We start from the raw sequence: 15,693 nt of genomic DNA, 5'->3' as shown, positions 1-15,693 counted from the left end.
ACAAGAACTGGGATCATACTCCTTTAAGAATAATAGGTGTGCCCCTATCCACATCCTAGGAAATCCACTTCACTTCTTCCAACCTGTAATAAAACAATGATTTATGAATATTGTCTCCTTTTTTGGTAGACACCTCTTTTCCCTGCTAAGGGTTGCTTGAAGACAGATCAATGTTCCAATTTAATCAAAGTGCCTCCCTAAGGCCCAGCCCCAGCTTTTTTTTTTTTTTTTCATTTTTATTTTCAGAAGTATCAAGTTCACAAGAAAGTGATTCTTTCAAAAATGGTACGTACATTTCCAGGAAGAAATACCAGACGGAGTTCCGTATGCTTGCCTTCTACAGAGAGCTCACACTTCAAAATGTCCAGTGATCTCCGAAAACTGAGCAGACCAAGAGTGTCAGCTTAATCATTGACTAAATATCGATGACAATACTAACACTGACATGTGGACAGGAGGAATAAGAGATGTGAAAAGTACAAAGATGACACAGAAGCCTCGTTGACCCGGAACTAGACCCTTTCCCAACTGTGAACACCAGGCTGGAAAAATCATAGCTCATTCTTAGAGCAGTCATCACTTTTAAAGTCAAACTTTTGATTTAAAGGGGAAAGAATGTCTGCTCTCTGTGTTTAGTGGTTATTCAGGGGTTTTGACGTGAACTCTTTCAAGAGAGCCTCCCTTTTGTAATCACCAGGACTTGTGGTTTGCACAAATCTTTTCAAGTCTTGTCATCGTCACACATACTTACACATTTAGATCTTTACACAGCTATAAGTCATAAAAACAACAGAACTTTTTTTGGGGGGGGAATTAGTTCAAATTAGAGCATACTTCAAATGAAAATAATCAAATGCAAATGAAAAAGTTTAGTTCATATATAAGAAAAAAGGTGAAGCCAACCAGGTGTGTTTTGCCTTCAGATTGTTCTTTTTTGTATAAACAGATAACTGACTTTTAAACCCTCAGACCGCAACATTTTAATTCAGTCATTGTCATTTAGAAAAAAAAAAAAAGGATGAGGAAAAAGTCACAAATTAGACCAAAAAAAGTAACCAAATTTAGTAATTCAAAAAATTGACTTTTTTTTTTTTGGTAGATGCATTATCCTCATCTGTGATATACGTTTAAGAATGAAACTTAAATTAGCCCCTTAAAGTGGTCCTGTGACTTTAATTATTCACAAAGTACACAAATTTAATGAGTTTTTAAATATTAAAACTCTTCTCTATTGTCACTATGGTGAGCTCTTAATTTACAGAGCAATTAAGTCAGGACCCTCATTTATCAGGACATGTGCGTTTGTTGAAAATGTAGTCAGTTTTTATTAATTGATGCTATGGAAATACTGAGGTGAAATTAATGTGTGCCTTCAGAGGTCGTGCTGGTGGTGGTGGGGAGGTAGCAAGGAGCAATACGTGAGATAAATAAGTAACTGCCATTCCCCGATTTCTCCAGAGATTGCTGAAATATTAAGTGGCACAATGGTTATCGTTCTCAGCCAAAATGCTTGCAAGAAAATGCCCCCTGAGTTGTTCTCTGGCAAACATCTGTCATGGGTAGTAGCTGAGAAACAGGGAAACTTCAAAGCAGGACTTTCTGATGATTAGAAGGGTGTTGAGTGTAATGTTCTTACATTTTAATGCAAACCAAGTGTTGATGAGCTGAGAGGGTAGAATTAAAAAGTAGCCCAAATCTCCTTTGTTCTTCAGGAGGGGATGATAAGAACATTTGCAGTCCGTACTTAACCAATTTGTGAGCCACAAGAAATTCTAGCTCTGGAGGTGGATGGTGGGAGTGAAGCGGACCAGCCTGCCATTCCCTGTTGCCTACCTATGGTGGCTCTGCCCAGTCATTGGTGTTCACTGTTCAGCATGCATTCTTTATGGACCATCTTGTTCAAGAAAATAGTTGCGAAAGAGCGAGACAAAATTCAAATGATGTGCACTTGAACACTTGCCTGCAGAGGTGACACTTGCCCCAAAAAGTTTGCTGTCAAATTTGGAGGAGGAAGACACTTCCTGTCTTGAAAGATAGAGAGTATTAAAAATATCTGAGGGATTTCATCAATATTTCAGGCAGTTGTTGGAGTGATTTGTACATGAAGAGCCTGAATTTCTTCCTAAACTGGTCATGGTTAGATAGACACAGTCTAAGTACATCACCATTTTTGTAAAAACAGATTTGATAGTGCAACAACCTTCCAGCATTCTTTAATCCTGGAGCTCCACAATCCACCCTGAAAACACTGAAAAAAAAAATACACAACAGAAAACACACCACCTAACAAAAATACTTCCTAATGTGTACAGATGAGAACACTATCCTCCTTCCGGTAGTTTCATTTCTACCACATTCTAATTTTAAGCCAGCAAACAAACGGGTTGTCCTATCTGTTCCCTGAGGCTAAGGCTAAAGGCAGAAACAGGCATCTCATTTTAATTCCTGGTACATTTGGACTTGGGGCCTCTAGAGCACCAAAAAGTTTGATGGGACCCTGCCAAGGGGTCCCCTGTAACCAGGAGTTGGTTAATATCCTCCCATTCCTCATTCAGACAGGGAACAGAGGCCAAAAAAAAAAAAAAGAAAAAAAAAATAGCAGCAGGGCAACAAACGCTGTCTTCTGCAAATGCTCAGTAATAAATTGTTCTTTCAGCGGTGCAGAAGACGGATTTTTCTTTCCTTTGCCTCTTTCCTTCTTTGCGGGAAGCACCAATGGGCGGCTTGCTTTCCCACCTGGCCCTGGCTGCCTATGCCCATAAATTTGCCTATGCAATGCCTGTTTACGGGTCGCTGATGGAACATGGAGACGGTGCATTTTGTAAGCGCCGGGTAGATAATCATGGTAATTGATGTTTGGAGCTGTGAGCTCCTAGGAGCTCAGGGTCTCTTTCTCCCAGTGAGGCCCTGCTCTCTGTTATCAGCCCAGCCCATAATTAAATATCACTCTTTTACAATATGTTTCAGGCTCCTTAATGAGTCTAAAGCAGAAATAGTCACCTCTTTCCCCTCGGAGCTTTATTTGCTTGTTATTAAACAATGTTATTGAGCTGCCTTCTTTCCCTGTGTTGCCAAACCTGCATCATTTCCGTTTTATAATTGCACAATTAGAGCGAAGGCTTTGCCTCCATGCATCAGCAGGCCCTGCGTGTGCCTGCGTGTGGAGAGGAGGAGAGGGAGCGAGAACGGAAAAATTAGGTGTTCGTATAGGCTCCTCAAATGCATCTTATTTTCATTAACTGCCAGATTTTGCAAAATGGGAAGCGATTTATCATGAACCGTTTTCTTCTATCAACCACCTCCACCAACCAACACCACGACTTTCGCGGTGACCTTGTGCTGTGTAGCGGAGGGTCCAATTTGTTCATTGTTACTGGCTTGCATAATCCTATGCCCCTCCCCCACAGCCTTTTTTTCCCCCTAGCAAAATCCAGTCATTTATATTCCGAGGCTAAACGGTATTCTTTTTGCCCCCAAAGCTGGCAAGCTGTATAACACTAGTAATTCCATCTAACGAATTGCCAGGGAGCTCCTCCTCTTACACACGCACTCTCTCTCACACACACACACACTCCTCCACGCACACACTCACATGCACCCCTCTTAAGCTGCTCTAAGCAGTGTATTAAGTAGCTGAAGAAAATCCATTCACATTCTGCTGTGTCGCTTTCTTCTCAAGTCATGAACCCATCACAGACTTTTTCTAGCTGTAGGTTGCCACGGTGAAGATTTACAATGCCAGTTATTCATACATCTGCCTTCTCTTTTTTCCCCCCCTTATTCTTAAATCCCTTGGGCGAGGGCAACCTTGATACTGAGACTCGTAAAATTCATGCAGGCTTTATCATCCTGGGTGAGGGCTCCAGGCGTGCGCCCGCATCCCTGCCAGCTCCCCGCCGTGACGCGTGGGTGGGCCTGGGTCGCAGCTTTTCTTTCTAACTCCGAGGAGGGGGTGGGGGAAACAGTGCCATGGGAAGACACAGAATAGAAAACTTCCATACATATGAAACAAAAGTAGGATGTGTTTCACTAATCATTTATTAATTTTTTAAAAATGACTTTTGGGTCTCTGGAGGCCAGTGTGTCTTTGAGGCCGGAATGTGACATAAAACGTGACCTTGGTTTGGGTAAAATAATATTAGAAAGTCCACTCCTCAATGTTCAGGACCTCACAGAGCAGCAACATATACTTCCTTCTCATGGTACGTCCAAGAACCTATGCGAGGAGGCCTCAATACCTTTTAAAATGACGGTTCCTCTGTGTGTGTGTGTGTGTGTGTGTGTGTTTTCGCTTAATTATTTCTTCTCTTAAGTACTGGTAAGTTCATTATTCTTAAAGAATATGAAGAGAGAAAAATAAGTATTTTCAGCAGCAAACATTAATATTTTAATGAAGGCATTGAAATTTTCCCCAGTCTGAAAATGAGATTAATGTGATGGTAACATAATGGAGAACTATGTTTTAATCATAAGCAAAAAAATAAAGACTTTAAACATATTGTAAGAAAATAATTGAGATCTTGGCACAATATCATCTGGAACACATTTCTAAAACTATGAAATTGTTTTTAGGTGGACTGAAATACAATTCTGTCTCAGAATTGTGGAGGGTTTTTTTTTTTATCTGATTTTTTCATCCATTAATTTCAAAAATATAAAATATGGCTTCCTTGGTATTCTTGAATTTCTCGCGTTTGCTTGGTGTCGCATGTCCAGGGAGTCGCCATTGCAGGTTCCCTTCACGGGGCAGGTGCCCACTGCCATGAGGCCCCAGAGGCCAGGCAGGCCATGCTGCATTAAGCAAATGGTCTGGGCAGCCAGAGGACTGACTTTTTGAGGAAGAAGTCAGGGCAGCCCTGTTGAGCTGGTGGCAATGCTAATCCAAGAGCCATACTCTGATGTAGTTTGAGGCCTTGTCAGGTACACCACAGACTACCTTCCAGATAGTGTTCATCTTTGAGATAGGCTGTGGATGTCTGCCCTTCTTCAGTGAGCATAAGGAGGTGTCAGGAAAGAGCCAAGCCCATGCAAGGGCCCTGACTTCTATTTACCTGTGTGTGAACTGGAGCCTGTGACCTCTTATACCTCAATTTCCTTGTCTGTAAAATGAGGAGAGTGTGCTGTCTTATCTGTAAGGATCCTTTTGTGTCTTACATCATCCAATCATAAATCAATTAAATATAGGCAATAACTAGTTTAATGTAAAATTTCTCTTCTCCCAGCTCAATGTACAGAAGTCTCCCCAACGTGTAGTTGGAGCATGATCCTCAATTCCCTGTGTGCTGGGCTCTGCCTTAACTCTTCAGATCCCTAGGTAACTATTTAGGAAGTTGCCACAGTGAGCATCAAGGTGTTCTGTTGGCTTAGAACATCAAGAAACCCAAGGTTTTGATCCAACTTCCACAGAAAACTTGGAAAGAATCACATGTAGCATTTGTTGTACTCTCTGAGATTATGTTCCTGGAAGCAGGATAAAATGAGAGCAACACAATAAAAGAAGTTCTGTTGTACTTTATTTTATTTTGCTTTTTACTTTTTTTTCCCTTCTGGCCTAACCTCTTTTCCTTTAGGTAGAAATTTCCTCTCCCAAATGACCTCCTGGTCCACTCCTGTTCTCACAGCTCATGTGCACCATCAGCTCCCCATCTCAGGAGCATGAGCAGGTGGATCTGGCTTCCTCCATTAGCCCCAATATACTTTTGAACACTGTCACCTAGAGCGTTTTTACTACCTTATAGCCCCAACTCTTAAAAAACCATCTGACCTGGCAGTGGCTCACGCCTGTAATCCCAGCAGTTTGGGAGGCCAAGGCGGGTGGATCACGAGGTCAGGAGTTCGAGACCAGCCTGGAAAAACATGGTGAAACCCCGTCTCTACTAAAAATACAAAAATAAGCAGGGCGTGGTGGCCCGTGCCTGACTTCCCAGCTACTCAGGAGACTGAGGAAGGATAACTGCTTGAATTGGGAGGCAGAGGTTGCAGTGAGCCGAGATCATGCCACTGCACTCCAGCCTGGGTGGCAGAGCGAGACTCTGTCTCAAAAAAAAAAAAAAAATCTGACCTATGTCTTTATCCAGGGAATGTGACTGCTATTTCAGTTAAACTTTCAAAACAACTATGGCTGCTCACCAATAAAGCATTGACTTCTATACTATACAGTTCCATCCGCCTTTCTTTTATACCTGGATCCCAAATCTGGTACGGAAACTTGTCATCAAACCATTGTACCCAACTGAGATGCTGTTCCTTATGCCACTATCAAGTAAAGGTAATAATCCCAATCAACTTTTCCAGATTCTGAAGGTATGATAATACATCATCAATACTTCTAAATACATCATCAATACTTCTAAATATTCTGGAATATACTATGTTGATATATTATTAGTAGTAGTGGTATTAATCTATGGAGGACTATGGTGATAAACAGGATGGCTTTCAAACATTTTTAGCCGTGACCTACAGGAAGAAATGCATTTTATATATATTCCAGGACACATCTGTGTAATCATAGCCCACACGAAAGTTTCAAACAATACACCTTTACTATCTGTGAAGCATTCTGATATTTTCTATCTTATAGATAAATAAACATTTTCACACCTCCATGGGTCCTAGCCTGCAGTTTGAAATGCATGGCTGTGAAGTGCCATGTTAGTCTGGCAGAGACCACCATGAGCCTATATCTATAGAGAGCCTTTGTGTGAATTAGGAAAGGGCCTACAGACCTTCGTCCCTGGCCAGAGCCTACAGCTTGGGGAAGGGAGTAGGGCTGGATTTCAACTCCTCTCTGCCCCCTCATTTGGAAGCTTTTATAGAGTCTTCCGCCTACACAGCACTACATGGAAAACCAGTCAATATTGAAGGCTGGGGGAGGGCAGTGAACTGAGGTGTCTAAAGGTATTATATGAGATTGTGAAATAGATGTTGGCTAACATGAATTGTGTAGGGTGTTTCCAAATCTGCCTGTGAACAGGTCAGATGCAGCCCATGATGCTAGGATGGTCTGGGGAAAAAAGGGGGGGAGCAAAGTTTAACATGATTTTGGTTAATTTTAACCATGGTGAAAAACTAAACAAAAAACAAAAAAGAGAGCAATGGAATAGGATTTATCAAAAACCTGCCTTCATATCCATTGTGTAGTTCTGTGAGTTAACAACGATGACTTGAAGAATATTATATTTCTCTCCCTGCTGCAAATTCTAAAAACCATTCTGATCCATCCCCAAACACCCACCTTGGTCGTAAGTTACAATGTCTAATAAGCAGGAATGTAATCTGGGAGAAGATCTGTGGAAGTTTTTCCTCCTGGAAGCATCCTATCTCAATTGTCATTATTCCTGTTATCCACTAAGGTATGATCAGCAAAAGGCAACATCAGAGCACTTCAGGACTTCTCACATGATCTCCCTCACTGGGGAATTCACTGGTCAGTCCATGGGCCAAAAGGACACAGTACTCTACTAGGCTAACAACATTGAAATTAAGTTTATTCTTCTTCAACTTCATGCCAAAGTTCACCAATGAGAACTGCCAGGAAACAAACAACAAAAAAAGATAATTAAAGACAAGCAGGTCCTGTCCACTGTTTCAACCTTCAGAGTTTACACCTTTAGTTTATAGGTCCACCTTTTCCATTTGAATGCAATATTCTCCATGCTCTTGACCCGATAGGTAACATGCTGCATTGAATCATCTTCATTAATGTAATATAGGTTAATATACCAAAATAGGCCAGGTGCCGTGGCTCACACCTGTAATCCCAGCACTTTGAGAGGCCGAGGTGGGTGGATCACCTGAGGTCAGGAATTTGAGACCAGCCTGACCAACATGGCGAAACCCTGTCTCTACTAAAAATGCAAAATTAGCCAGGCGTGGTGGCTCTTACCTATAATCCCAACTACTCAGGAGGCTGAGGCAGGAGAATCGCTTGAACCAGGGAGGTGGAGGTTGTGGTAAACGGAGATCACGCCATTGCACTCCAGCCTGGGCAACAAGAGTGAAACTCTGTCTCAAAAAATAAAAAAAAATACACATATATATGTAGCAAAATAGTGAAGCAGCAGTAAATATCTTTCCTGTTTTTTCTAATACCTCCTCTCTCAAACACACACACACCACAATGATGGCCATTTTTAGAATAAAGAGATGATTTTGAACAGGAAGAAAAATATTTTATTCCAAAATATTATGTAAATACATAATGTACTGATATGATCCATTCCTTTCTTTTTCTCCATGTTTTTGCTTTAATCTCTGTTTTAAAAACTTACAGTAAATATTGTTCTTTAAAATATAGTAAATACTTTGATATGTCTTATGATTTAAGGAATTGACAAATTAACTGCTGAATCACTTTCTGTATTCTTCATATGAGGCATGGCTTTCTGGTGATACGATTTGGTGACATTAACACCTAAGGGTAACTGTCAGTAGGATGAGAGACTTACTCCTCATTTGAGGCACATGGACAAGGAACTTTGTCCCATTGTTCCTTTCTGACTTGTACGGGAAAACAACAGTCTCAACACCATAAAATTACCCACAGGAAATGAAGGGATAGGCCCTTGGAGAAATCACACCTGATTATCTGCTTTACCTTTTCTCTTTTGTGCTATATTGTTACCTTAAAAGTCATGACTGTCAAAAATGTTTTTTCCATCCTGTTCCCCAGTCTTTTAACACTCTTAAGATAGCTGGTGGTGTGGGAAGAAAGCAGGCAGCTCTTACGGGGATGAAGCCTGCCTGCAGTGCTTGCTCAATCCTTGGTCATAGAAGACCTTGACCAACTTCAGCACAGAGCCATCAGACAGTGAGCTCCACTTGGCCTCATCAGACTTTTACCTGTTTTCTAGATTTTTACCCAGAATAGCGTCTTAGGGACCAGAGGTTTTCCACGTTGTCACTGGATAGGAGGTAAGGATGGCCGTCGTCTTTTCTCTTCTCACAAACAACCTCCTCTACCTGACTTTCCCATTCGTCTTTATGTTTCTCTTGCCCAATCCCCAAATCTCTTGATCGTCAAAGGGGGTCTTTCTTTCTTTCCTGTTTCCTTTATGAACTTTTAGGGAGAGGAAAGAAAGCATATTTGATGGGTCCCAGGTAGATGGAAATCCATCAGCAGAGATGTTGGTGGCTGGATTTTCATATGTGAATCTGCCTTAAAGAACTCAGGCCTGACTGTGAAAATGGAGTATCCACCCTGAGTGACATAGCCCAGAGTCTCTGGACAATGATGCCATTTGCAGTGGGTGAGGGAGGAGATAGCTGCAGCAAACATTTCAGTTCATGGGGTGATAGTTGTATTGAAGCAAGACTCATTTCTACCAGCACTGTTATATTCTGGGACAGATTCCAGCCACCTCCCTTGAAAAGGGGATTGCCATAGGTAACCGAGTGTATGCAAGCAGGACTTCCCTGAGGAATTGTACATGGTGCTCTGAGAGTGCATGATAGCACATGACTTTCTTCCGTGCTTATCAAGCTGCTGTCTTCCCATTTGCGCCTCTACATTCATGGTCTACTCTTCATACCCAGAATTTACCTCCTTGTTGCTTTGACCCTCTTGTGTGAAGTGGTTACTTGTTGATGCCCAGATCTTTCAATGGGCCAAACCTTTTGGATGTCAGTTTCTTAAATCTTAAATTGCTTGCAAGTATGATTTGCAAACAGACATCAGGGACTCTGGATGGCTTTTCTTTGCCAATCTCCACTAGTCCTCCCTGGAGCACCCTTCTTTCTTACACATTCTCTGACTTTAACAATCAGGTCTCTCCTCTGGGATGCTCCAAGTCTTCTCTCTTCTCTGTTCTCATAGCCCCATAGGTGCACCTCTACTTTTACTCGTATCACCTTATGTTGTAATGACTTGCTGAAGTTATGATCTGTTTTACAAACCATGAGCAATCTAAAAATAGGGAAAATTGGAAGTGCCACTTTTAGTTCAGGACATATAGAAAAAGGCTATCAGTTATATGTATCCAATATATGTTTCCTGAGTAAATGAGTGAAAACTAGATTTCCTCATCTATGGACTTTATGTACCTAGGAGTTCCCCTGAAATATTCACATAGCTCCATATCTAATTGGCCAAACACTCGAAAATAAAAGCGGGCTTAAAGGATATCTACCATTTTGGCTAATTTTAGATAATGCTCTTTAAAGTGGATATATGAGTATGTTATAGATATTAATTCCAAATTGTGTTTCTTGGCTTGCTACTGATTGTTAATGTAACCTTGGTCATTGTATTCATTTTGAATTTAACTCAATAGCTGTCTGTTAAGTGGCTGTGCTATATATTTCAATGAACAAATGCATGTGAAAATCCCATTTACTTGTTTACTGCCTCCAAGATGGCTTTCTAGAAGAATTAACTGATAAATTAGTGTAAGATATAAATTAGATAATAAAATTTATATATTTTAAATTTTTGATTATTATAAATATTTGATCTGCATAAGCTTTTTTGTTGTTGGAAATAAAACAAATGGGCTCCTTCTTTTTTTTTTTTTTTTTTTTTGAGACAAGTCTCACTCCATCGCCTAGGCTGGAGTGCAGTGGTGCCATCTTGGCTCACTGCAACCTCCACCTCCCTGGTTCAAGCAATTCTCTGCCTCAGCCTCCCAAGTGGCTGGGATTACAGGCGCCCGCCACCACGCCTGGCTAAGTTTTTTGTATTTTTAATACAGTCAGGGTTTCACCATCTTGGCCTGGCTGGTCTTGAACTCCTGACCTCGTGACCTACCTGCTTCGGCTTCCCAAAGTGCTGGAATCACAGACGTGAGCCACAGCACCCGGCCACAAATGGGCTCCTTCTGATGCTGTGGGGTTAACTGAATTCCTAGGGAAGACTTTGAGGAAACTTGTTTTTGTGGTTGGAGAAATAACATTGAGGTAAAACATTCTTCCAGTTTCATAACCCTTTTTGGTTTTTATAATAGAAAACTTCCCCTGTGTCCTCTTTATCCATGTGACTAGACTAGTGGTGTCCTTGGCCAATGCAGGTGGTCCCGTAGCCTCACAACCAGGAGGCATGTGTAATGGACTCCTCGTTTCAGAGGGGCTCAGTTTCTCATTGGGTGCTATTCTGCCTAAAGGCAGGTATTACTAGAATCACAGCTGTCAGTCATGGTCACGGTCCAGAACTTTCCAGGTGAGGTGGCTGGAAAAGGCCACCATTGTGAAATTAGCGTTATTCTTTACTAGCATTGTCTCTCATACCAAGAACTTTGAAATGGGTATTTCAAAGTACTCTTTGCAGATCCTGTGAGAATCCTAACTCTTTTGTGCTTACTCTACCTTCCATATTCTTGATTGGGGCAGTACTAATATTGTTGCTGTGATCTTGCTTGAGATCATCCTTTTATGAAATAAAAATAATCATATTTTGAATTTAACTCAATAGCTGTCTGTTAAATGGCTGTGCTGTATATTTCAATGAAAAAATGTGTGTGAAAATCCCATTTACTTGTTTACTGCCTACAAGATTGGTTTTCTGGAAGAATTAATTGATAAGTTAGTGTAAGATGTAAATTAGATAATAAAATTTATGTATTTAAAATTTTTGATTATTATAAATATTTGATCTGCATAAGCTTTTACGTTGTTGGAAATAAAACAAATGGATTCCTGATGCATAAAGGAGTATTTTCACCAATCACATTCTTTAAAAAGTTATGTAGTTTCACACCTCTTTATTACCTTAGATTTTTGCATGTAATTCACACTTCATGTATATCCTTCCTGGATCAGAATTTTCAGGTGGAGGATGAGGTGCCCTGAAGTGGGGGGACCTACCCAAGGGTGACACCAACTGTGCATGTCAGAGCAGAGCCTGCAGGTTTTTGATTCTTAGCCCACTATTTTCCCCCAAATCATTTCTAGTTCACTCCCTGTTTTATTTGTTTATTGCTTAATTCTTAGAGAACACAGACAGAGGCTAAGCAGTTCATATCAGCTCATCCAAAGAAGAGATAAAATTAAGTTCTTTCCTTCCTTCTACTTTTTCTCCCAGGTTCTTATTCTAAAATAGCTAGCTTTAGCAACATGCACTGTCTTTTTCCCAAGGCACACTACTCCTTCACAAGTGTAAGTGTTAAAAATAGTTTTGCTAAGAAGGATGGATCAGATATGCCATTTGTAAAGGAAGAAACTGAGGCAGAGCGTGACTAAGCAATTTGTTCAGGGACATCAGTGACTAAGCAGAAGCTCACTTGGACTTTGGAACTTAATTTATTCCAGAGAAGGGCCAAGTTCCAGACTATGCAACTTACACATGAAAAGGCAACCCAAACAAGACTACTTCCCTGAATTTTAAATAGAAATCTTAAATTGCTTGCAAGTAAGCACAAAATTCCAAGTTTTACTGTGCAAAATCCTACAGTATAGGCACACAGATGGACAAATAAAGGGGAAAATGATGAATAGAATGAAAATTTAAAACTCACCTTTTTTAAACAGTATTAAAATTACATTGTAGGATGTTTTGTGCATGTTGGGAGCTAATACTTTTTTTTTAACTTGTGCACACATTTCTGCATTACCAATATGTAATCAAGGTGTAATTAAATATGAATACTCCCCTTTTATGGATTTTAAGTTCAATCATAATTTTTTTTAGCTGTCTGGCTCATCCATGGTTCTTAGAAAATGTTACCTAAACAACAGAGATCTGAACAAGCCAATCGTAATGAGAGTTGACCTTTGTGTCTTACATTATAATGTTTCAAATATGTGGCTGTATGGTATATTTGATCAATACATGTACACTGGACATTCCACAATTTTCCGTTGCCAAGCCAAAATATGGGCAACATTCCAACAGGACAGAACACCTGGATGGGACCCCAAGAAGTGGCCCCAAAGATTAAAATCCCAGTGATTGCTAGTAAGCCCCAGCAGACAAACACCAAGAAGCCGGTGGTAAGAAATAACAAAGGTCCACACACCACAGGCTCACCAAGGTGAGCAGAGAGGAATACAGGATGAAAGAGGAAGACCCTCCACACAAAACAAGTCTGACCTTAGGCCAAATACTGTTGCCCTGCAGCCTTTTTCTCTACTCCCTGACAGGGAAGGGTCCTGTGATCATGATGGTGTGTCCTGGCCCAGCAGGTATAATATAAAAATGCTTTGAAGCTGGACACAGTATCCTAACTACAGCTGCAGGTGAAATCTACCCTAGAGATGGCAGGTTTTAGAAAAGCACTTACATCCAGTCACTAGAACCTGCCACATACTAGTGTTTCTTCCTAGTTTTCTGTGTATTGGGTCATATTGCTTCTTGATTTTTATATTGAACCCCACATGCATGTAAGTATGCTTGTTAGGTCTTACAAATCCGAAGGAAAAAACTTTGAATGTTGAAGTAAACACTGAGAAGGTGAAAAATTGCAAGGATTCTTTAAGTTGGACACATTACCACAAGAAAACACCCCCCAAATATCTGTGTTATTATTTACATACAAAGTAACCTTCCGACCTCCATTGTAACATCCTTAGGCTTGACTTTACATGATCCCAGATTCTGAGTTGGTTTATAAATTTTATATCATCACAGAGAAAAGAAAAAATTGTGAAAAATAGAAAATAAGTAGCATGAAAAGACAAATATTCCACAAAACATTGTACAGAAGAAACATAACTTAAAACCGGGTGACTATTTAAAATGAATATGAATGAAAATTCTAAGTTTGTGTGTTTGTGTGTTCTATTTATATATCTACTTTCCCTCAAAGTAAGCGAAGAAATGAAAGATGTTTTTAACAGCAAGCTATCTATAAATTCAAAAGTCTCAGGGTTTAACAGAACTTCATACTATATTATGTCTTGGGATGAATTAAATATATTTATAGGTAAATTTCCCAAAACAAATGATTCCAGGCAATATTAGAAATGGAAAGATCCTCTACCACGAATTGTTTTTCCAGAAAGATATGAATGAATTAACACCATAAGCTTGAAATGATAATTTTATGTTAATCATCTTCTACATTTCAGAGCACATCAATACTTTTGTGCATTGGGTATGTGCTCTTGTGTGTCTGTGTGTGTGTGTGTGTGTGTGTATACACATATAGATGTTAATTATGGGTCTGCTTTTCATATACAGGCTGGGTTCATCTTAGCAAATTCCAAATGAAGAAATAAATGTCCTTGATATTCCATTTAATAGACAGTGGGTGGCACCATCTTAAGGAGCAGATGATGTAAGGGTGCATTTGGCACTATTTTCCTTATTTAGGCTACAAACTCTATCCAAATTGTGAAGGACTTTCCACATTAGTAATTAATAAGGCCCCATTATGCTAACTATCATCCAACTTAGGACATCTTAGAGGAAAGATAAGAGATGAATAATTTGAAGTAATTTTCTTGTAATCATGCCAATCACTTGAGCAAAGTAGTTATTAAAGGAAACAGTATTATGATGAATTATAGGACATCTAACACTGAATACCTTTTCTTATCAGCTTCTTATAGTTTCTGGTTCTTAAAAAAAAGGCAAACAAGTAGAAGTCTATTCCGAATATCACTCTTCTTACTGTAAATAATAGTTTGTTTAGCAAACCCTGAATTTTAATGAGGCTTGAAAGACAGACTTTACCTTATTTCTGTTCATCTCCTTGAAAAGAGCTGAAGTTTGTCAGCTTTACCTTCCCTTAGAAGGTAGATGTAACAAGCGTGAGTCACCTTTGATGACAAGGGATTCTTCCAGTTCAGATTTGCTGAAGTGATTAGACATTATTTATCTAATTAAATGTTCAAAACACATCATTATTGAAAGGAATAAATTTAGTACATTTGTTGAGCAGTGTTAACTGAAATGTAACTGCACATCATTTGACTTTTTAACATTTTATTATATCTATTAAGTCTTTCTTGCTTAATTAAATCAACTTATTTTTTACAGTTAATTTAACGTGATTTCATTTTCGTTACAGATTCTGAGTCAGATATTATAGAGAAAGCCAACTGTATACGCAAATTAAGCCTCGACTCCTCAGGTGCTCTGTTGCATTTCATTCAAGTCTGGCATCTTCTGGGGATTGCCATGGTTTGAAATGGTTGTTATTTGTCACACAGTGGAAGGCTTACTCTTCATCTTTATTATGATTTTTCAAAATGCAACCATTTTTAAGGCTACAGCGTCATCTGATTTGTACTATTCAGATCCTAGATCACAGCCAGTATTTGGAAGAAACTGTGCTTTTAACGCTTGGAGAAAAAGTAAATAAGAATGTGAAAGTAGGAGCATTCGTTGCTTTGCCCGGGAGCTGTACTTTATTAATTACCCTATAGGAACAAAGGTGTCGAAATAATAATGCTCCAGTTCCCAAGAAGGAGCAAAGTATTTGAGTAGCAATAACCACAGGGTGGGCTCCATGGAAGAAGTTATTTCATTATGATTATTATATTCAAATGAGTGTGTCTCAGTGATCAAGTTAGCAGTATTCTTTTCTTCACAAGAACCCCAAACTGTAAAATGGGGTTGGGGGAGGAGCAGGGTTGAAGCAGCAAATGTTTGGTGCCAATCAACTGCAATGAATTGCGAGATGCCAGGATGAAGGCAGCGATTTGGTACATTCAAGTCTACCCTGAAAAGTGTTAAAATGGAGAGCGTGGCTGGAAACACATGGGAAAGGAAGATTCAAAGGTTGCAAGTGGTGGTGGTGGAAAATTCTAATTAGA

This window comes from Trachypithecus francoisi, unplaced genomic scaffold, assembly GCF_009764315.1.
Source record: "Trachypithecus francoisi isolate TF-2019V2 unplaced genomic scaffold, Tfra_2.0 Lachesis_group17, whole genome shotgun sequence".
Classification (NCBI taxonomy): domain Eukaryota; kingdom Metazoa; phylum Chordata; class Mammalia; order Primates; family Cercopithecidae; genus Trachypithecus; species Trachypithecus francoisi.
The sequence above is the reverse complement of the archived record's forward strand: the minus strand, read 5'-3'. Positions refer to the sequence as shown.